Here is a 22,616-nt window from a genome sequence, read left to right on the forward strand (position 1 = left end):
TACGTCTTTTGACATGAATCGTTGTTGCCAGGAACACTGGAACATGGTGCCTGGGGTCCTACTTTGAAAAGCACTCACAGCATTACAGGCTGAAGTCATGTCTTTGAATGCCACTATAGCACTTTGACGTCCACAAACAGTGACTGACTGAATTGGGCCAAACGCGGACAGCCTACAGATCACTGACTTGAGGTCTTCGGAGGGTTGCATGTTCTTTTTCAGCCATCTAGCAAGGGAGCAAAATGGAAGGAATAGTATTACTAGAAAACAAGAATCTTAGTTAGGTTTTTTTTTTTTTTTTGGACAATTTAATAAAGAGGCATGAAGGGAAAATTGGGTCATTTCATTGGAAAGCAATGCTCTGCATCCGTGATTGTTTTCTTATTTGTTAGAGAGTCCCATTGTTTAATGTGGTAGTTTATGGAAGGCATACCTGCAAGCTCCCTTGCAACATCCTGTCTTGATTTCGTAGCTATCACTTGACAAGGACTGAGGGTGTAATTCCAAGGGCTACAGAAGAGGATGGGATATTTTGCTTTTCCTAGTCTTCCTTTTGACCTTTCCTTCAAGGTCAAAGTTAGCTAACTCACCAGATCTCTTAGCTTTTTAGTTCTAAATTGTTTATTCCAGTAACTATAATCCCAAATGTTCAGTTTTATCGAAAATAGAATAGAAATAAGCATTAGTTTCGATCGAGCAGTTACTAGTACTTAATGCCTATTATCATATTTTATCCACCAAAAACAATGCCAAAAATTAAAAATGAGGTAGGTCTGTTGCTGCTACCCATTTTCAAGTAGGCATCCTGAGGCATAGAGATTAGCTTCTCCAGAGTCAAATTTCCAGTGAATGTCAAAATGAAGATAAAAACCCAGGCAGAGTTTTCATTCCCCAATAGCAGCACAAGCCAACTACTGCCCATTCCTCCCACAAATTACAACTAAAATCTCTACATGAAATATGAAAAAGAACTACTTGAGCATGCTGAAATTAATCAAAAGCAGGTGGATTGTGGAAGGGTGTCAAAATACAGAGAAGCGACTGCACAAGTACGTTTCCCAGATTACAAGAAATAAACACAATTGCTGGAATCTGTCTCCTGAGCATGGCGTTAGAAGTAATGGCAAAAACTGCAATTACTTTTGCACCAACCTAATACTTTTGCCTCAAAGGCACACCCCTATTGTGGAGCAGTGCTGCAATGACCATGGAGTGGCCAGCTGAATAGAAGCTGAGGAAAACAAAAACACCTTGAAAAGGAAGAGGGCCCTCTGGGGGCTAAAGAGTGAAAGCAAGAAGAGAATCCCAGAGCAGAGAGAAAGAAGTTCTGATTCTGCGTATGAACCCATATAAGTCTGATTCATAAGTGAGACTCAAACCAGCATAGCAAAGGCTTTGTGAAGTGTACTGGGATTTTAACCACCACCCACAGAAGATCAAGACAGCTTGTAGTCAATCTAACCAGATTTGATTTCTTGCCAAAACAAAAACAGCATTTTCCAGATGATTGTAACATGATCCACAAAAACATAACTTCCATCCAATGCCACAATATAGTAAATATTAAACCTTGTGGATCCTGGGATCCCTGTGCAGTTGCTTCTCTGTCTATTATGTCATATGGATCCACAATCCATCCATACAATAGAATATTTAAGGCCCTAAGAAGAAGATCCAGGATCCATATGACATAATATTTACAAAATTATGTGACATAGAAACAAACATGGAAATGTGAACACTTGGGTGAAATAGACAATCTGCTCATGTCAATCCTGAGATGACCTGGACTTTGGAATTGTTACACACAGTCTTATAGTTCTTATTACTACATCCCATGAGGTCAAGAAAAATACACTAGAAATGATTTTAAAATATATGAATTTTCAAAAGAGAAATGTTGAAAAGAGAACCAAACAAAATTTAGAACTAAAAATGTAAAAAATAAAAATTCACTGAAGAGACTCACTAGATGCAAACTAGATGAAAAAGGAAGGAGTCAGTGAACCTTGAAGATATATCAATAGAATTTAATATGAAGAACAGAGATAAGGAAATACAAGGAAAAAATGAATTAACAGTGATATCAGCAAGATGATGAAAGAGGAAGTTCTAAGCCCTCATACTCCCATGGAAACATCAAATAAATACAGACTGACTAAAATAACTTTATGAGTTCTGGAAACTAGTCAAATACCTCCAGCAAACAAGTGAATGCCCAATCAAGAAAGTCACCTTAAAAATGGTAGGAATTGGCAGGGCGCAGTGGCTCACGCCTGTAATCCAAGCACTTTGGGAAGCCGAGGCGGGCGGATCACGAGGTCAGGAGTCCGAGACCAGCCTGGCCAACACGGTGAAACCCCGTCTGTACTAAAAATATAAAAAATTAGCCAGGCTTGATGGCACACGCCTATAGTCCCAGCTACTCAGGAGGCTGAGGCAGAAGAATCGCTTGAACCTGGGAGGTGGAGGTTGCTATGAGCTGAGATTGTGCCACTATATTCCAGCCTGGATGACAGAGTGAGATTCCGTCTTTAAAAAAAAAAAAGTAGGAATTTGTGGGGAAAAGAAAGATCAGACTATTACTGTGTGAAAAGAAATCGGGGAAATGTGGGGAAGAGAGAGATCAGACTGTTACTGTGTAGACACAGTAGAGAGATCACAGTCTGATCTCTCTTTTCCCCACAGGAATTTTTGTAATATTTGCTCTTGCCTTCGTCCCTGTGTGGCGCAGTCAGAGGCAACTGGCCCAATCCCCTGTTCCCTCCCTCAGGACAGAAGGAGCAGAGTGAAACTTGTTGCAACATCCTGGCCTGTCTGTGGGCTGCCTATGGAACTGGTGTCTATAATGTCCAACTCAGATATCAGACAGGAAACAGCAAATAGTTTTGATTTCAGGCTGGAAGCCACAGAAGGCAGTGGTGAGCAATGCAGCACATGAAAATTACACAGGGATTGCTGCCCTGTGGGCTTCTGAGAGCAGGAGATTACAAACAATACAATAGAGTATCTAAGGCCCTAAGAAAAAGCTGCCGTGAGAGTCTTTAGGAAATGAAAACCTTTAAAATCACCTGTGATGGGGAGGGGGCGAGCACAAACACATTCACAGGAAGGAAGCATGCCTAGAAAATACCTGAGAAGACCTGGACTAATCTCAGATTAGTGAAGGTCTCATGGGCTCACAAATCAGTGAGGTCTTACAAGCCAGTCTGCAAAGACTGGGAGAGTGGCCACATTTTTTTTAAATACCCAGTTTTCAAAAAGAGATCATAAGGCATGTTAAGAACCAGGAAAAGATGGCCCATTCAAATGAAAAAAAATACATCTCCAGAAACAGTTCTGGAAGAAACACAGGCATCAGGCTTACTAGACTTTAAAACAACTGTCGGCCAGGTGCAATGGCTCATGCCTGTAATCCCAGCACTTTGGGAGGCCAAGGCAGTCAGATCACTTTAGGCTAGGAGTTTGAGACTAGCCTGGCCAACATAGTGAAACCCCATCTCTACTAAAAATACAAAAAAATTGGGGCATGGTGCTGCACACCTGTAATCCCAGCTACTCAGGAGGCTGAGGCATGAGAATCACTGGAACCCAGGAGGCAGAGATTGCAGTGAGCCAAGATCCCATGACTGCACTCCAGCCTGGGCAACAGAATGAGACTCTGTTTCAAAACAACAAACAACAACAAAAGAACCCCACAACTGTCAAATATACTCCCAGAACTAAATAAAAAAATTAACAAAGAACCAAAGAAAGGAAAGCATATGAACAAAATGGGAATATCAACAAAGATAGAAATTATAAAAAAAAATTCTTGAGCTGAAAAGTACAATAACTGATTTGAAAATTTTATTAGAGGAGTTCAACAGCAAACTCAAGTAGAAGAAAGAATAAGCAAATTTGAAATCAGTTCATTTGAAATTACTGCATTTGAGAAGCATACAGAAGAAAAATACAGTGAACAGAGGCTTAGGGACTTATGAGATGCCATCACGCTGACCAATATATGCATAATGGGAGTCCCAGAAGGAGGTGAGAAAAATGAGAAGAGAGACTATTTGAATAAATAATAGCTGAAAACATGGCAAATATGAGGAAAGACATGGATATACAAATCCAAGCTCAATGGTCTTCAGGTAGGACAAACCTGAAGAGACCCATACGAAAACACATAATCAAAGCTGGCAAAAGTGCCAGATAAAGAGAATCTTGGAAGGTATCAAGAGAAAAGTTACTCATTATGTACAAGAGATCTGCAATAAGACTATCAGTGTATTATTTCAGTAAGAACTTTGGAGACTAGAGGCAGTGGGATGATACATTTAAAGTCCTGAAAATTTAAAAAAAAAAAAAAAAAACTGTCAACTGAGAATTCTATACCTGGTAAAATGTTTCTTCAAAAATGAGGGAGAAATTAAGACATTCCCATAAAAACAAAAGCTGAGGGAGTTTATTATTACTACACCTGCCCTACAAGAAATGTTAAAAGAAGTCCTTCGGTTTGAAATGAAATAATGCTAGATGGTAACTGGAAGACATATGAAAATATAAAGTTCTCCAGCAAAGGTAAATATATGAACAAATATAAAAACAGTATCAATGTAATATTTGTTTATAACTCCACTTCGGATTTTCTACAGGATTTAAGAGACAATTGCATAAAATAATTATGAATCTATGTTAATAAGTATATAATATTAAATGGTATAATTTGTGACATCAATAACATAAGGGGAGAAGAGCTTTAAGGAAGTAGAGTTTTTATATGCAACTGAAGTTAAGTTGGTATCAATTAATATAGATCATCATAACTCTAGGATATTATATGTAATGCCCAAGGTAAACACCAAGAAAATATACACAAGCAGAAGTGAGAAAGGAATCAAAATGTGCCATTACAACAACTTTAAACATAAAGGAAGGAAGGCAGTAATCAAGGAAATGAGGGAGAAAAAAAGCTGTAAGGGACAGAGAAAACAACAAAATGGCAAAAGTAATTGCTTTCTTAGCAATTACTTTAAATATAATTGGATTGAAAACATATCAAAAATCATAAGTTGGCAGAGTGGATATAAAACCAGAATCAATTGTATACTGTCTAAAAGAGTCTCACTTTAGATCTGAGGATATGAGTAGGGTGAAAGTGTAAGGATTAAAAAGATATTCCATGCCAACAGTAATAAAGAGAGAGCAGAAATGGCTATACAATTGATAAAATAGACTTTAAGTAAAAAACTGTTAAAAGAGACAAAGAAAGACATAATATAATGCTAAAAGGCTCAATTTACCAAGAAGATATGACAATTATAAACATATACACTAAATATTAGAGCTCCAAACTATATGAAGCAAACATTGACAAAATTGAAGAATAAATGGCTCTGCAATAATAGTAGAAAACTCCAATACCTCCACTTTCTTCAGTGGATAGAGAACCAGGCAGAAGATCATAGGAGAACATAGGACTTGAAAAATATTATAGACCAGCTGGACCCAACAGACACATACAGTACACTGCACTTAATGACAACAGAATATGTATTTTTTAAGTGCACATGGAGCATTTTCCAAGAAAGATCATACGTTAAGCCATAGGACATCTTAATAGATTAAAAATTGAAATACGAAATATCATTTCTGATCACAATGAAATGAAACTAGAAGTTAACAGCAAAAACCTGGACAATTCACAAGTATGTAGAAATTAAATAACACACTTTTAAATAACCAATGAGTCAAGAAAAATCACAAAGAAAAAATTTAAAATATCTTGACATGAATGAAAACACTACAAACCAAAACTTATGGGAGGATGTGAAAGCAGTGCTAAAATGGAAATTTGCAGCTGCAAACACATTAAGAAAAAAGAAAGATTTCAAATAAACAACCTAGATTTACACCATAAGAAACTAGAAAAAGAACAAACTAAAACCAAAACGAGCAGAAAGAAGAAAAAAATAAAGATTAAAGATAAATAAATACTAGCAATGAACATTCCAAAAAGGAAATTGAGAAAAACCATGCAATTTATAACATCAAAAATAACCAAGTTTAGGAATCAGTTTATCCAATGAGGCAAAAGACTGTGTGAAAACTAGAAAACATTACTGAAATAAATTACAGAAGACATAAATAAATGGGAAGACTTCACATGTGATTCATGGATTAAAAGACTTAGTATTATTGAGATATTAACACTACCCAAAGGGATTTGCACATTTAATGAAATTCTATCAAGATCCCAACAATGTGTTTGCAGATACATAAAATGTATTCTAAAATGCATATGGAATCTTAAGGAACCCCAAATAGGCATAATTACCATACGATCCCTCAATTCCACTTCTGGGTATATCTTAGTGCATTTTTGTTGCTATGATAGAATATCACAAACTGAGTAATTTATAAAGAAAATGTATTTATTTGGCTCATGGTTCTGGAGCCTGCCTGGGAATCCAAGATTGAGGGGCCACATCTGGTAAGGGTCTTCTTACTGCATCATATCACGGCAAAAGGCATAGCATTTCAAGGAACCACACATGCGAAACAGAAAAAGGAGGTTGACCTTCTGACATACTAACCCACTTCCACAATAATGGCATTAATCCCCTCATGAGAGCAGAACCCTCATGATCTAATCACGCCTTAAAGGTCTCACCTTTCAATACATCACATGGCAATTAAATTTCAACATAAGTTTTGGAGGAGACATTTAAACCACAGCAGAGAATATACCCCAAATAATTGACTAGCAGAGACTTGAACAGATATTTGCATACAAAGCATTATTCACAAGATAGAAAAGTAAAAACAACCCAAGTGTCCATCAACAGATGAATGGATAAACAAAATGTAGTCTATATGTAGAATGAAATATCATCAGCCTTAAAAAAGAATAAAACTCTGATACATGCTACAACAAGGATGAACCTTGAAGACATTATGCCAAGTGAAATAAGCCAGACACAAAAGGACAAATATTGTATGATTCAATAGGCAAATTCGTAGAGTCAGAAAATAGAATAATGGTTACAAGGTGCTGAGAAGATAAAGGAGTAGGAAATTATTGTTTACAGGAGAAACAGTTTCATTCTGGGATGATGAAAATGTTCTAGAGAAGGATAGTGATGATGGTTGCATAACAATGTTCGGAATGTACTTAATGCCACTAACTTAAATTACACTTAAGCACTTAAAATGGTAAATCTTATGTTATGCACATTTTACTGTAAGGAATATTTTTTAAAAAGCAATGCAATTCACCATATTAACAGAATAAAAGAAACATATTAGTCATAGATACAGAGAAAGCATTTGACAAAATTCTACATTCACGTGTGATAAAAACAACTAGAAACAGTAGGGAATTTTCTCAAACTTATAAAAGGAATCCGCAGAAACTTAGAGTAAACAAAACACTGAATTGTTTTTTCTGTGAGATTGAGAAAAAAATGAAAGATGTCTGCTTTTACCACATCTATTCAACACTGTGCTGAAAATCTTAGTCATTGCAATAAGGCAAAGAAAGGAAATAAAAGAATAAAGAATGGAAAGGAAGATGTAAAAATGTTTCTGTATTTGCAGATAATATGACTATTTACAAAAAAATCCCAAGGAATTATATGATCCAGCAATCCCACTTCTGGGTATTTATCCAAAAGAATTGAAATCAAAATCTTGAAGAGACATTAACACCTCTATATTCATTGAAGCACCATGCACAATAGCGAAAGTATGGGAAAAATGTAAATGTTTGACAGAGAAATGGATAAAGAAAATGTGGTATACACATACAATGAAATACTTGTCAGCCTTTTAAAAGACAGAAATTCTGTAATATGTGACAGCATAGACGCACCTTGAGGACATGCTAAGTGAAATAAGCCAGTCACAGAAATAATGCATGATTCCATTTATATGAGGCATCTAAAACAGCCAAATTCATAGAATCAAAGGGTGGAATGATGGTTACTAGGGCCTTGTGGGAGGGGGAAATGCGAGTTAATAATCAACCGGCCTAAAGTTTCATGTAATCAAGATGAATAAGCTCTAAATATCTGTTTACAACACTGTCCACAATAACGTATTACATGCTTAAAAATTGTTGAGAGTTTTGTGAAGACCTCATGTAAAGTGTTCTTATCACAATAAAAGAAAAATCCCAGAGAATCTAAAAAATAGCTACCAGAACTAATGCATTAATGTACAAGTTTGCAGTATACTATGATAATAAACAAAAATCAATTGTATCCTTATATTTAGTATTTTTCATTTACAGTGGTGCTATAAACTATAAAATACCTAGTGTCGAGGCTCAGAAAATGATACTCTAGAGTATGGCACTTTGGCATGTTGAATGCTTTGAATTAAATGGAAGGCCTCCAAACCAAGGTCTCTCTAACCTTGTTTCTTCCCACAAGTGCAGGAAGGGGCTCTCTCTAAAGTTCCCGGATCTGACTGAGGGAAGTTATTCTCAAAGAAAAACAATTGCCTTTAATATTATGTCTGAACTCTCATTAACCAGGAAAGATTAATCACCAAGGAAAAAATAAAGGTTGTCACCACACCCACCTAGACAGACTTTTCATATTCTCTTCTGAGGGCTATTCTGAGAGACTTTATCTGCATAAGGCAAACTTTGTTCATGGTGCAGTTCCACCCCTCACCTTCCCATAATGTTGCCATCTCTCCCAGAGCTCAGAGGGACTCTGTCCCAGGCTATTGTCTTTTTTTTGGGCCCAGTCATCTCCCCTAAATATAATTTACTTTTCCTCTAAAATTCCTTACATCCCCCACCTTCCTCTCCTCTATGAAGGGGGCATTTAGTCATCAACCACCTGGCCCTTCTTTGAATTTTCATAACTTGCGTGACTCTCATGCACTTGCACCTTAATAAATCTGTATGCCTTTTCTCCTGTTAATGTGTCTGTTGTTGAGTTTAGCAGACTGCTTTCATCAACCTTCAGAGGGAAAAAGGAAAGCTCCTTTTACCCCTGTGCTAGTAATAAATGTAACAAAAAATATCTAAGACTTCTTCACTGAAAACTACAAAACACTGTTAGGAGACATTAAAGAAGACCCAACCAAAGGGCAAATATATCCTGTCCATGTTGAAAGTCTCAATATTATTAAGATGGAAGGTCTTCCCTATTGATCCTGATTCAATTCAATCCCAAACAAATTCTAGTAGTCTTTTTGTAGAAACTAACAAATTGGTTCTAAATTTTTATGGCAATGCAAAGAACCTAGAATAATTAAAGCAATTTTTAAAGCAGAAGATCAAAGTCAGATAGATGCCTAACACTACCTTATTTCAGGACCTGGCCACAGTAAGAAAGTCTTGTTTGGGCAAAGACATATAGATAAATGGAGCAAAATAGGATCCAGAAATACACTCAAATATATGTGGAAAATCATTTTTTATGAATGTGCCAAAACAGGCTGGGTACAGTGGCTCATGCCTGCAATCCCAGCACTTTGAGAGGCCAAGGTGGATGGATCACTCTCAAGTGAGTTCGAGACCAGCCTAGCCAAACATGGTGAAACCCAGTCTTTACTGAAAATACAAAAATTAGTTGGGTGTGGTAGTAGGCACCTGTAAACCCAGCTACTCTGGAGGCTGACACAGAACAATGGCTTGAACCTGGGAGGCAGAGGTGGAGTGAGTCAAGATCGCACCACTGCACTCCAGCCTGGGTGACAGAGCGAGACTCCATCTCAAAAAAGGGGGGGGGCCAACCCCCTTTGGGTCTCCTGCCTTTGTATGGGAGCTCTGTTTCCATTCTATTAAATCTTGCAACTGCACACTCTTCTGGTCCATATTTGTCATGGCTCGAGCTGAGCTTTGGCTCGCTGTCCACCACTGCTGTCTACCACCATCACAGACCCACCGCTGACTTCCACCCTTCCGAATATGGCAGGGTGTCCGCTGTGCTCCTGATCCAGCAAGGCACCCATTGCCACTCCTGATCAGGTTAAAGGCTTGTCATTGTTCCTGCATGGCTAAGTGCCCAGGTTCGTTCTAATCGAGCTAAACAGTAGTTGCTGGGTTCCACGGTTCTCTTCTAATAGAGCTATACCTCTCACCGTATAGCCCAAGATTGCATTCCTTGGAATCCATGAGGCCAAGAACCCCTGGTCAGAGAACAAGAAGCTTGCTGCCATCTTGGAAGCAGCCTGCCACCATCTTGGGAGCTCTAAGAACAAGGACTCCCTGGTAACATTTTGGCGACCACAAAGGGACTCTCCAAAGCAGTGAGTAATATCGGACCACTTTCGCTTGCTGTTCTGTCCTATCCTTCCTTAAAATTGGAGGAAAATACCGGGCACCTGTCGGCCGCTTAAAAACTATTAGCGTGGCCACCAGACTTAAGATTCAGGTGTGAGGCTGTCTGGGGAAGCACTTTCTAACAAACCCCAAACCTTCTAGGTTGGGAGCGTTTGTCTACCTGGAACCAGCTTCCTCTTTCAATTTTCCTGGGGAAGCCGAGGGCCAACTAGAGGCAGAAAGCCATCATCCCGAACTCCTGGCATTAGCTGGTTGAGATCATGGCACAGCCAAAGTCTCTACTCAACAGTCTCTCATGTGTGTGCCCTACTTTTCCTTCTGACCCATACCTCGTGGGTCCCAACCACGAATTTCTTCAAAGTGTAGCCCCAAAATTCTCCTTACCTCTGAATCTACTTCCTCCGATCTCTGTCTCCTAGGTACTAATGCTTGAGACTTTTACTTCCTCTCCCAAGTATTAGAGCAAGTTTTATCTCCAAAGGGATCTAAGGAAGCTCTACGCCGTGTCCTTGGGCATCTAGGCTATGAACCCAGGGAGTCTTTTCCCTGGTGTCCCTCCCAATTTAGGCATATAGCTCTAGACATGGGCAGTTATGTGAGACCCATTCCCCACCACCCTTGCCTTAGAACTGATGACCCAGCACTTTAACAACTGGAACTGGGTCTAAGACAACATAATAGATCAGGATGAAAGCAAATTGAGCCGGGCGCGGTGGCTCAAGCCTGTAATCCCAGCACTTTGGGAGGCCGAGATGGGCGGATCACGAGGTCAGGAGATCGAGACCATCCTGGCTAACACGGTGAAACCCCGTCTCTACTAAAAATACAAAAAACTAGCCGGGCGAGGCGGCGGGCACCTGTAGTCCCAGCAACTCGGGAGGCTGAGGCAGGAGAATGGCGTAAGCCCGGGAGGCGGAGCTTGCAGTGAGCTGAGATCCGGCCACTGCGCTCCAGCCTGGGTGACAGAGCAAGACTCCGTCTCAAAAAAAAAAAAAAAGAAAGCAAATTGAGTAAGTCAAGGAGGGGAGAGACAGAGAGAAAAGAAACAAAAGAGAGGGAGAGAAAGAAAAAGAGAGAAGTAGTAAAGAAAAAACAGCATGCCCTATTCCTTTAAAAGTCAGGGTAAATGTAAAACCTATAATTGATAATTGAAGGTCTTCTCCATGACCCTATAACACTCCAATACTACCTTGTTGTCAGTGTAAACAAGGGTGTAGCCTGGAAACACGGAGACCACTGACAACCAGTAAACTTCCTATCAAAAATCCTTAACCCAGAAACCCGCGGATGGTCCAAATGCATTCAATCTGTAGTGGCAACTGCTTTGCTAACAGAAGAAAGCAGGAAAGTAACTTTTAGAGGAAATGTCATTTTGAGCACACTTCACCAGTTCAGAATTATCCTAAGTCAAAAAAGCAAAAAGGTAGCTTACTAACTCAAATCTGAAAGTATGGGGCTATTCTCTTAGAAAAAGGTGATTTAACATTAACCACTGAAAATTCCCTTAACCCAGCAGATTTTCTAACAGGGGACTTAAATCTTAATTACCATACAAAGGTCCAACCAGACAGAGGAGGAGCTCCCTTCAAGACAGAACAATAGATGGTTCCTCCCAGGTGATTGAGAAAAAAACCACAAGTGTAACTTAATTGGTAAGTGTAACTTACTCTTGTGGAAGCAGAGTTAGGAGAATTGCCTAATAATTGTTCTGCTCAAAAGTGCAAGCTGTTTGCACTCAGCCAAGCCTCAAAGTACTTACAGAATCAGAAAGTCTCTATCTCAAACCTGACTCAAAAGGTTACCTACACCCTCTCTGAAATGAATTTGCATAAGAATTGTTGTTTATGGGAATGCATCTTGATGGGGCAGCTGGGTTGTCATGAAATACTCAGGAACCCAGCCCAGGTCTAGAACTCACCTCTGAGAACAAAGGCAATGCTGGGCACGCTGGTAAAAGACCACTAGAATCCAGCAGCCCGGACCTCTTTCTTTGTGATCAAGAAAGGCGGGAACACAGGTGCAGGACTGCTACATTGGTGAGTGTAACTAATCCAATAAGCAGAGGTCCATAGGTGGTTACGCACCCTGGAAGGACCGTAGAGGATGCTCTAGGACTCATGCTCATCAGAAAATGACTAGGGGTACTGGCATCCCTATGTTCTTTTATCAGATGGGAAACATTCCCCGCCAAGGTAAAACGCCCCTAAGATGTAATCTGGAGAATTCGGCCCAGTCAGAGTGTATGTACCTTTTTCCCTGTCAGACTTGAAGCAAATTAAAATAGACCTAGGTAAATTCTCAGATAACCTTGATGGCTATATTGATGTTTACAAGGGTTAGGGCAATCCTTTGATCTGACTGGAGAGATATAAAGTTACTGCTAGATCAGACACTAACCCCAAATGAGAGAAGTGCTGCCGTAACTGCAGCCTGAGAGTTTGCCAATCTCTAGTATCTAAGTCAGGTCAATGATAGGATGACAACAGAGGAAAGAGAACAATTCCCCACAGGCCAGCAGGCAGTTCCTAGTGTAGACCCTCATTGGGATGCAGAATCAGAACACGGAGATTGGTGCCACGGACATCAGCTAATCTGTGTGCTAGAAGGACTAAGGAAAACTAGGAAGAAGGCTATAAATTATTCAGTGATGTCCAGTATAACACAGGGAAAGCAAGAAAATCCTACTGCCTTTCTGGAGAGACTAAGGGAGGCACTGACGAAGCATACCTCTCTCACCTGACTCTACTGAAGGCCAACTAATCTTTTTTTTTAGATTTGTGGAATAAAAATATTTATTCACATAATTTTAAATTAAAGTTGAGGCTAATAAATCTTCCATGGTAATGATTTAAGTGCAAGTGATGCTTGGCTTTCTTTAACATTCATTTCTTTTCTTCTGAGTGAAGGCATGTCAGTTATTCTTGAACAAGTCAATACAGCTTTGCAAAAGAGAGACATTGTTCTGTGGGGAAAAAAGTCAAGGCAGACCAACGAATTATTAAAACTTGCCATATACCTGTAATGACGCAAGTCCACCAACATAGCTTTTCACAGGAGATTTAAAGTCAGCCAGAGCAAGCTGGCCCTTCTCTTCATTAAATCCCAGATGAACTGCATCATACCACTCATCCCAATTTCATGTGGGAGAGCTCGTCTCCCTCCGTGGGTAAGGCCACCAGCCAAAGAGCTTACATTTGCTCCAGCACCTCTGCCCTCACCTGCTTGCTCCTAAATGTGATCCTGCTTACTGCAACTTCTTAGATGCTATGTCAGTGCGTTGTTTTATGAAGGCGAGGGCCTTGGAAAGATTGCATAAAAGTTGCTAGAAATTAGGGCTGGAAGCCGTAGCTCACACCTATAATCCCAGCACTTTGGGAGGCCAAGGCAGGTGGATCGCCCGAGGTCAGGAGTTCAAGTCCAGCCTGGCCAAAATGGTGAAACCCTGTCTCCTGGCATGTTTTATTTTCAGTTCAGACGTTTCAATTAGATTCTTTCTAAATGCTGCCACTCCTTTCCATTTGAAATTTATCAGTTCTTCTTCTGCAGATTCGGAAGGTTGTTCAAATTTCTGGCAGCACTCCTGCTGGTGTGCCTCAGCCAACTTGATGTCTTTGCTCTTTAACCAGACCTTATCCAGAGATTCGTTTGCATTACCATAGTCAATGAGGGCTTTGGTGCGTCTGTGTAAGAGATCCTTAGCAACTTCGACGTTGAGCGTGTAGTATCAGAGGAGCTCTGTTAGCTTTAAACCTTCATCTGATGAAACTCGACCCTCTACTCTCCTAGGTTTCTCAAATAGCTCGGCAACCTTCAATAGGTACTTTTTGATGACTGTGGCCTCTTCTAAAGCCAGGTTATGTAAGCAGGCTGCAGGGTGGATATAGCCATTGGCAGTATTTTTATGAGATCTGGTCATTTTGTCAGCTTTCACACAAGAATCTTTGATCCTGTTGTAATCGTTAATGAGGAAGTTCTTCTCTTGCTCAGAGAAGTCATCTACCTCCTTAACTCCAGTAAAAAGGCCTTCAGCACTTTTCACCACACTTTTGAAGAAGTCTCCAAACATCCCTTTAGTATTTTTCTGCCTAACACTTAGATCCTGATCATATTCTAGGAAAACACGGAAGTGGCGATCTTTACTGAGAACAGGGTGAGACGAAAGCCATTGAAGAAAGACTTCATGGGAGGACAGAGTCTTCTTAAAAATATCGAGCACTTGGACTGGTGAAGGGGAACATCACACACCGGGGCCCATCACGGGGAGGGGGAGGGGGGAAGGATGGCATTGGGAGTTATACCTGATGTAAATGACGAGTTGATGGGTGCAGCACACCAACATGGCACAAGTATACATATGTAACAAACCTGCACGTTATGCACATGTACCCTAGAACTTAAAATATAATAATAATTAAAAAAAAAGCAAAACATCGAGATACTCAGCTTCCAGTTCTTGTATCATCTTGGCAAATTCTTCTTTGGTCATAGACCCTTCACCTTCTCCCAGTTTCTGCATCTTCTCTTGAGGACCATCAAAGTCAGGCTTCGTAGGAGCAGTTGGAATCTGAAGCAGAGGCAGGAGCTCAAGAGCCTCTTGTCTCAGCAGTGATGTTTTCTAGTTGGTGCCTCATTCTACTCTTGCTGGTTCACAGGAGACAACCACTCCACACTTGTGGGGCTACTTAAAAGTCAACTCCTGCTTTTTCTTAACCTTCCTGATTTCTTCTGGCCGTTTAGAATGAGGTGTCTTCCTGAGAGTTGCGTATTCACTTTGACGGCAATCATTTGTTCAGTTTATCCATTACAGACAATCATTCCGAGCACAACCGTGTTTATACTGCTTCAGTGTTGGCCTAAAACTAGTACAACGAATGCTAAGCACCAACAATTAGCTGTCAAGATTATAAAGTCTCCAGTATTCCAAAGGAATTTTTTCCTAATCCTAAAGGATAATCGAGGGCTCTAATTTTGAATGAACAGAACATATCTAAATATAAGCTTTGGTACTAATTTTGTTTTATGATTAAGAAATCATCATTTGGACAGGTTCTTCAGTCTGCCTGGCAGGACAAAATGCAAGGAAATCTCCTTTAAAATCAGTTAAGACTCTGTTCCTGCAGCCAAGAATTAACAAACAAGGGCTGAAAACTGCCTCCTGGAGCACTTTTTTTGTTTTTGGTAGACAGACTCTTGCTCTGTCACCCAGGCTGGAGTGGAAGGCCAACTAGTCTTAAAGGATAAGTTTATCACTCAGTGAGCTGTAGACATTACAAAAAAACTTCAAAAGTCCACTTTAGGCCAGGAACAAAATTTAGAAACCCTATTGAACTTAGTAACCTCAGTTTTTTTATGATAGAGATCAGGAGGAGCAGGTGGAATAGGACAAACGAGATAAGAAAAAGGTCACTGCTTTAGTCATGGCCCTCAGGCAAGCGGACTTTGGAGGCTCTGGAACACAGACAGCCTGGGCAAATCGAATGCCCGATAGGGCTTGCTTCCAGTGCAGTCTACAAGGACACTTTAAAAAAGATTGTCTGTAGGCCGGGCGCGGTGGCTCAAGCCTGTAATCCCAGCACTTTGGGAGGCCGAGACGGGCGGATCATGAGGTCAGGAGATCGAGACCATCCTGGCTAACACGGTGAAACCCCGTCTCTACTAAAAATACAAAAACTAGCTGGGCGAGGTGGCGGGCGCCTGTAGTCTCAGCTACTCGGGAGGCTGAGGCAGGAGAATGGCGTAAACCCGGGAGGCGGAGCTTGCGGTGAGCAGATCGGCCACTGCACTCCAGTCCGGGCGACAGAGCAAGACTCTGCCTCAAAAAAAAAAAAAAAAAAAAAAAAAAAAAGATTGTCTGTATAGAAATATTCCGCCCCCTTGTCCATGTCCCTTATGTCAAGGGAATCACTGGAAGGTCCACTGCCCCAGGCGACAAAGGTCCTCTGAGTCAGAAGCCACTAACCAGATGATCCAGCAGCAGGACTGAGGGTGCCTGGGGCAAGCGCCAGCCCATGCCATCACCCTCACAGAGCCCCGGGTCTGCTTGACCATTGAGGACCAGGAGGTTAACTGTCTCCTGGATACTGGCGCGGCCTTCTCCATCTTACCCTCCTGTCCCAGATAACTGTCCTCCAGATCTGTCACCATCCGAGGGGTCCTAGGACAGCCAGTCACTAGATACTTCTCCCAGCCACTAAGTTGTAACTGGGGAACTTTACTCTTTTCACATGCTTTTCTAATTATGCCTGAAAGCCCCACTTGCTTGTTAGGGAGAGAGATTCTAGCAAAAGCAGGGGCCATTTATACACCTGAACATAGGAGAAGGGGAAACCAAGCCCCAGTACTCAGCAGGAGAAATAGAATGGGGAACCTTATGAGGACATAGTTTCCTCGCCTCAGGATGGCTAGCCACTGAAGAAGGAAAAATATTTTTGCCTGAAGCTAACCAATGGAAATTACTTAAAACCCTTCACCAGACCTTTCACTTAGGCATTGCTAGCACCCATCAGATGGCCAAATTATTATTTACTGGACCAGGCCTTTTCAAAACTATCAAGCAGAGAGTCAGGGCCTGTGAAATGTGCCCAAGAAATAATCCCCTGCACTGCACTGCAGGCCATACATTTCAATCCCTGTATCTTTAACCTTGTTAACTTTGTCTCTTCCAGAATCGAAGCTGTAAAACTACAAATGGTTCTTCAAATGGAGCCCCAGATGCAGTCCGTGACTAAGATCTACTGTGGACCCCTGGACCGGCCTGAGAGCCCATGCTCTGACGTGGATGACATCGAAGGCACCCCTCCTGAGGAAATCTCAACTGCATGACCCAAATCACCAGGAAGTAGTTAGAGTGGTTGTCAGTCAACCTCACCAACAGCACGTGGGTTTTCCTGTTGAGAGGGGGGACTAAGAGACAGGACTAGCTGGATTTCCTAGGCCGACTAAGAATTCCTAAACCTAGCTGGGAAGGTGACCGCATCCACTTTTAAACACAGGGCTTGCAACTTAGCTCATACCTGACCAATCAGGTAGTAAAGAGAGCTCACTAAAATGCTAATTAGGCTATAGCAGGAGGTAAAAAAAGAGCCAATCATCTATCACCTGAGAGCACAGGGGAAGGGACAATGATTAGGATATAAACCTAGGCAATGGCTACCCCCTTTGGATCTCCTCCCTTTGTGTGGGAGCTCAGTTTTCACTCTATTAAATCTTGCAAAAAAAAAAAAAAAAAAGTGCCAAAACAATTCAATAGGGAAAGGAAAATCTTTTCTTTCTCTTTTTCTTTTTCTTTTTGTCACCCAGGCTGGAGTGCAGTGGTGTGATCTCGGCTCACTGCAAGCTCTGCCTCCCAGGTTCATGCCATTCTCCTGCCTCAGCCTCCTGAGTAGCTGAAACTACAGGCACCTGCCACCACGCCCGGCTAATTTTTTGTATTTTTAGTAGAGATGGGGTTTCACTGTGTTAGCCAGGAGGGTCTCGATCTCCTGACCTTGTGATCCGCCTGCATTGGCCTCCCAAAGTGCTGGGATTACAGGTGTGAGCCACCGCACCCGGCCAGGAAAATCTTTTCAATACGTGCCAATGGATCAACTAGATAGCCAAATAGAAAACAGAAATTAACATTAAACCAATGAATATCAAAACCTATACAAAAATAAAGTAAAATGGCCTACCAACCTAAATTTAAAGCTTAAAACTACAAAACTTCAATAAGGAAATATAGGAGCAAATCTTGGCAACCTTGGACTTGTCAAAGGATTCTTAGAATATAAAATGCAAAAACTGTAAAAGAAAAAAAATTGATGAATTGAGAATGTAAAACCTTTGTTCTTCTGTATTATCATGAAATAATGAAAGGCAAGCCACCATCTGGGATGAAATATTTGCAATGCTTGTATCAAAGAATTTGATATTGAAAACAGGCAAAAAGCTCTCACAACTTAATAAGGCAAAGAAAATTTAAGCAGAAGATGTGAACCAGTCACATCACAGCAAACGTTTGAGACATCTTTTCTAGTAGGGGCGTGGAATGATGCTCCCCAAGATCAGAACACACAGGCGTCCCTTCCACTGAAATCAGCAGGGATATGTGAAAGTCAGCAGGGGTAGGAAGTGTCAGCAAGTATTTGCTAAGACCTGCCTCTAAATTCCAGAGGGATAACACATGACCAGCCCAATCACCTCCATCCATACATAAAATCCAGTGACAAGTCCCCAGAAGGAGGTTCCACACCGTACGCCAGGTCTTTTTCTCCACACCTGTCTCGGTTCCCTTGTACCGAGGCACCCAAGCGTTGTTTTCCTGCCTTTCCATGTAGATTGGCTTGCAGCTACTGCTGCAGGATTCCTGGCCCCACTTCCGGGGGAACACTCTTTTTATCGGGATCTAGTCTTTCAGAGTCCTTCTTTTCCTTCTGTATTTTATTTTCTCAAACACTTGTGATGCTACATTTGACTTCCCAGGACACCAGGACTCTGTTTCTAGGTTTTTTTTCCCTGGATCATTCTTCCCATTTTTGTGGGACCCCTTTATTCTCATTAATGGCCTTGAGGGTAGAAAAGTATTTTTCCAGGCTTACTTTTCCCTGCAAGTGGTCAGGCCAGCTGTGATTACTTGTGAAATGCTAAAAATATCAGACTCTACACATCACAGAAGAACGATTTCCTCCTGACTTGGAAGGGTTCAATGGTTCTCACCGCTGGCTGTGCATTATCATCTCAGCTGGGGAGCACTCTGAAAACAGCGAGGCCTGGCCACCGACCCTGAGATGATGACTCAGTGGGTCTGGATGGGCCAGCAGGCATGGGTGACGCTCATACGCAGCCAGAGTTCAGAGCCACTAGAAGGTTGGCAAAGAATGGCTTCCTCTGACAAAGACACTTTGCTTGGGCAAACTCTAGTCAGGCTTCGCAACCTTCTCCTAGGCCCATGTTCCCTGCCTTGTTAAATCCAGCTTTAGCAAATAACACTGCTAAGACAGTTTAGCGAGAATCCCCCACCCTCAGTACCCAATCACCCTCAATATTTGATCAAAATTCTGCAGTCCCCATCCTTGGTGTCTGATCACCCTGGCCTGCCTTCAGCAGGAATTCTGCGAGGCTGATTCAGCCAGAATTTCCCCCAGCCTTGATGTCTCCTCTTAGCAATTTTTCATCCACCAATCTCCTGCTCCTTGGCTATACATTCCCCCTAATCCCTGGTGTGTTCGAAATGGAGCCAAGTTTTATACCTGGTATCTCTCTTCCCCTGTTGCAATAGTTTTTAGTAAAGTTGCCTTCACAACTGTAACTTCTGTCCAGCTCTGGTTTTCTGTGACACCTCCGAGATCTTCCTGCACACTTCCTAAGTCGGGTCTGAGATATCTCATTACAAAGCATTATCCTGAGGCTGCTAGTTACTCTCCGCCTCCCCACGGTGCCCAGGGGACTGCTGCTGCCTCCAGGTGGACAATGCGGGTCATGGAGGCGGGAGGTGTCACAACAGAGTCCCTTCTTTCTTTACAAATGCACACTTCTCCATCATCAGTCTTCCCCAGACAATTTTGCCTATATGATTAATTTCCATCGTGAGCTCATTCTTCTTAAACTATGCAAAAAACTGTCCTTAAGTCCCTTTGGAATTCCACAAATGCTGAATGTATGGAATGTGTAAGAGTTCTCCAGAGAGACAAAACCAGTAGAATATACTTATGTATCTATATCTATATGGAGAGAGAAAAACAGAGGGAGAAAGGAAAAGATTTTAAGGAATCGGCTCATGCAATTGAGGCTGACAAGTCTTGACATTTGTAGGACTGATCAACAGCCTGGAAATTGGAACAGGGGTCAATGCTGCTGTCCTGAGTGCAAAGGCTCTCTGGAGGCAGAATTCCCTCCCCTTCAGGGGACCTCAGCCTTTTCTCTTACAGCCTTTAGTTGACTGAATGAGGCCCATCCACATTATGGAAGGTAATCTGCTTTTTTCAAAGTCTGTTGATTTAAATGTTTATCTCATCTGAAAAACATTTTTACAGCAATGTATTGGTTTGTTTGTTTGTTTGTTTTTGAGACTAAGTTTCGCTCTTGCTGCCCAGGCTGGAGTGCAAGGGTGCGATCTCGGCTCACCGCAACCTCCGCCTCCTGGGTTCAAGTGATTCTTCTGCCTCAGCCTCCTGAGTAGCTGGGATTATAGGCATGAGCCACCACGCCCAGCTAATTTTGTATTTTTAGTAGAGATGGGGGTTTCTCCATGTTGGCCAGGCTGGTCTCGAACTCCTGACCTCAGATGATCTGCCCACCTCGGCCTCCCAAACTGTTGGGATTACAGGCGTGAGCCACTGTGCCAGACCTACAGCAACATCTTTACTGGTGTTTGACCAAACAGCTGGATACTGTGGCCTAGCCAAGCTGACACATAAATTAAACCATCACATGGAATGTCCATCAGTGCAAGTTTAGCCTACAGATAAACCCAAGAACCTTGATGGGCACATCAATGTTGGTGAATCAGAGTAGACTAGGAACCCAGCATGTTCAAGGGTGGCTCTAGTCCTTGCTCTGCCACTCCGACATGTGCACCCCTGAGAAAGCATCTGTTTCTTCTGGACTCGGTTTCTTTTTCATTTCACAAGGACCACGTGGCTGTGCCAAGAGTTTTTCCAGCTCTCAGAGTGTATGTGTTCTGCCTCGGTTGAAGGAGCAAGTAACAAAAGAGAGGGAAAAGAGATGTGAGAGTCTTTCGTTTGGCTACATAGAGTCAGTTGTATTTTTAATTTATCTTATGATATTAGTTTAGAAAACATTAAATGTGGCCGGGTGCAGTGGCTCACACCTGTAATCCCAACATTTTGGGAGGCCGAGGCAGGCAGATCACGAGGTCAGGAGTTTGAGACCAGCCTGGCCAACATGATAAAACCCTGTCTCTACCAACACAGAAATTAGCCGGGTGTGGTCCCAGCTACTCGGGAGTCTGAGGCAGAAGAATCGCTTAAACCTGGGAGGAGAAGGTTGCAGTGAGCTGAGTCGCGCCACTGCACTCCAGCCTGGGCAACAGAGCGAGACCCAGACTCTGTCTCAAAAAAAAAAAAAAAAAATATTTAACCAGGTGTGGTGGCGCATGCCTATAATCTCAGGTACTCGGGAGGCTGAGGCAGAAGAATTGCTTGAACCTGAGAAGCAAAGGTTGCAGTGAGCCGAGATCATGCCACTGCACTCTAGCCCAGGTGACAGAACAAGACTCCATCTCAAAAAAAAAAAAAAAAAAAAGAAAAGAAAAATGGCCAGGCATGGTGGCTCATGCCAATAATCCCAATACTTTGTGAGGCTGAGGCAGGAGGATCACCTGAGGTCAGGAGTTCCAGACCAGCCTGACCAACATGGCAAAACCCCGTCTCTACTAAAAATACAAAAATTAGCTGGGTGTGGTGGTGCATGCCTGTAACCCCAGCTACTCGGGAGGCCAAGGAGGAGAATCGCTTGAACCTGGGAGCCAGAGTTTGCAGTGAGCCAAGATTGTGCCATTGCACTCCAGCCTGGGTGACAAGAGCGAGACTCCATCTAAAAAAAAAAAAGGAAACATTAAACATGTCTATGGCAGAGAGGTTGGCAAAGTAAAACCCACTGACTACTAGCTCCCGTCTTTAGTTGCTACCACACTGATGCAACAAAAACATTACAGAATCTAAACTAAAGTTCTCACATGGCACAAACAGCCCTCTTCTGTTCAAGTACTGCTTTTGTCACACTTACCAAGAGAAAAAAAAAATTAAGCCCTAGAGTTCATATAAATATGGCATATTGAGCCAGTAAATACAGTTTACAAGTAATTATAATTTACATGCAGTACCCAGTAGGGATTTACAGTACTATAGAGCTGGGAGTTGGAATCCTGCCAGGTTCACCAACAGGGATAAGACACCACCATCTGCAGCTCCAGACTTAGAAAATCTGTTTACCAGCATGGTCCCGGGACTCCTGGCTTTTGTGCCTGCTGATTTGTTTACATAGCATAGCACTGAAGGAACTTTGTCAAAGTCAGCAGGCCTCATGTATGGTCTGCCTGTTTTGTGGCCCTAAAACTGCTATTGCCATGTGAGAGACAGGCCTTACCCTCTCTGTGCTGGTGGATTAACAGCATAAACTGAGCAAATGTTTGCCAGGGCAGGTTCAAGGTTAGGACCTACAGTTGGCTCAATCTAACATGTGAAAATACTGTACAATGCATTCAAATAGTACTTCATACTTGTCAAAACTCAATTTCACAGTCATTGTTCTATCAGTGTCACAACTCTGATGCAATATGAGGTATTAGTAGCACCATTTTACAGGTGGTCAAGGACATGAATCAGTAGTG

General features: G+C 41.8%; 1 protein-coding gene and 1 pseudogene across 3 annotated transcripts in view; both read right to left on the minus strand.

Moving 5' to 3' along the window:
• C5H6orf201 (chromosome 5 C6orf201 homolog) overlaps window positions 1-22,616 on the minus strand; it is a 59,737-nt gene that overhangs the window by 15,231 nt on the left and 21,890 nt on the right. The window contains exon 4 of one of the 3 annotated variants that reach the window (XR_002733471.3): window positions 4-260. The exons of the other annotated variants lie outside the window; for them this stretch is intronic. The gene's annotated coding sequence lies outside the window, so the exon portion shown is untranslated. The remainder of the gene's footprint in view (window positions 1-3; window positions 261-22,616) is intronic. 3 annotated transcript variants of the gene reach the window in all.
• LOC111548579 lies at window positions 13,200-14,848 on the minus strand (annotated as a pseudogene).

This window comes from Piliocolobus tephrosceles, chromosome 5 (genome assembly GCF_002776525.5).
Source record: "Piliocolobus tephrosceles isolate RC106 chromosome 5, ASM277652v3, whole genome shotgun sequence".
Classification (NCBI taxonomy): Eukaryota; Metazoa; Chordata; class Mammalia; order Primates; family Cercopithecidae; genus Piliocolobus; species Piliocolobus tephrosceles.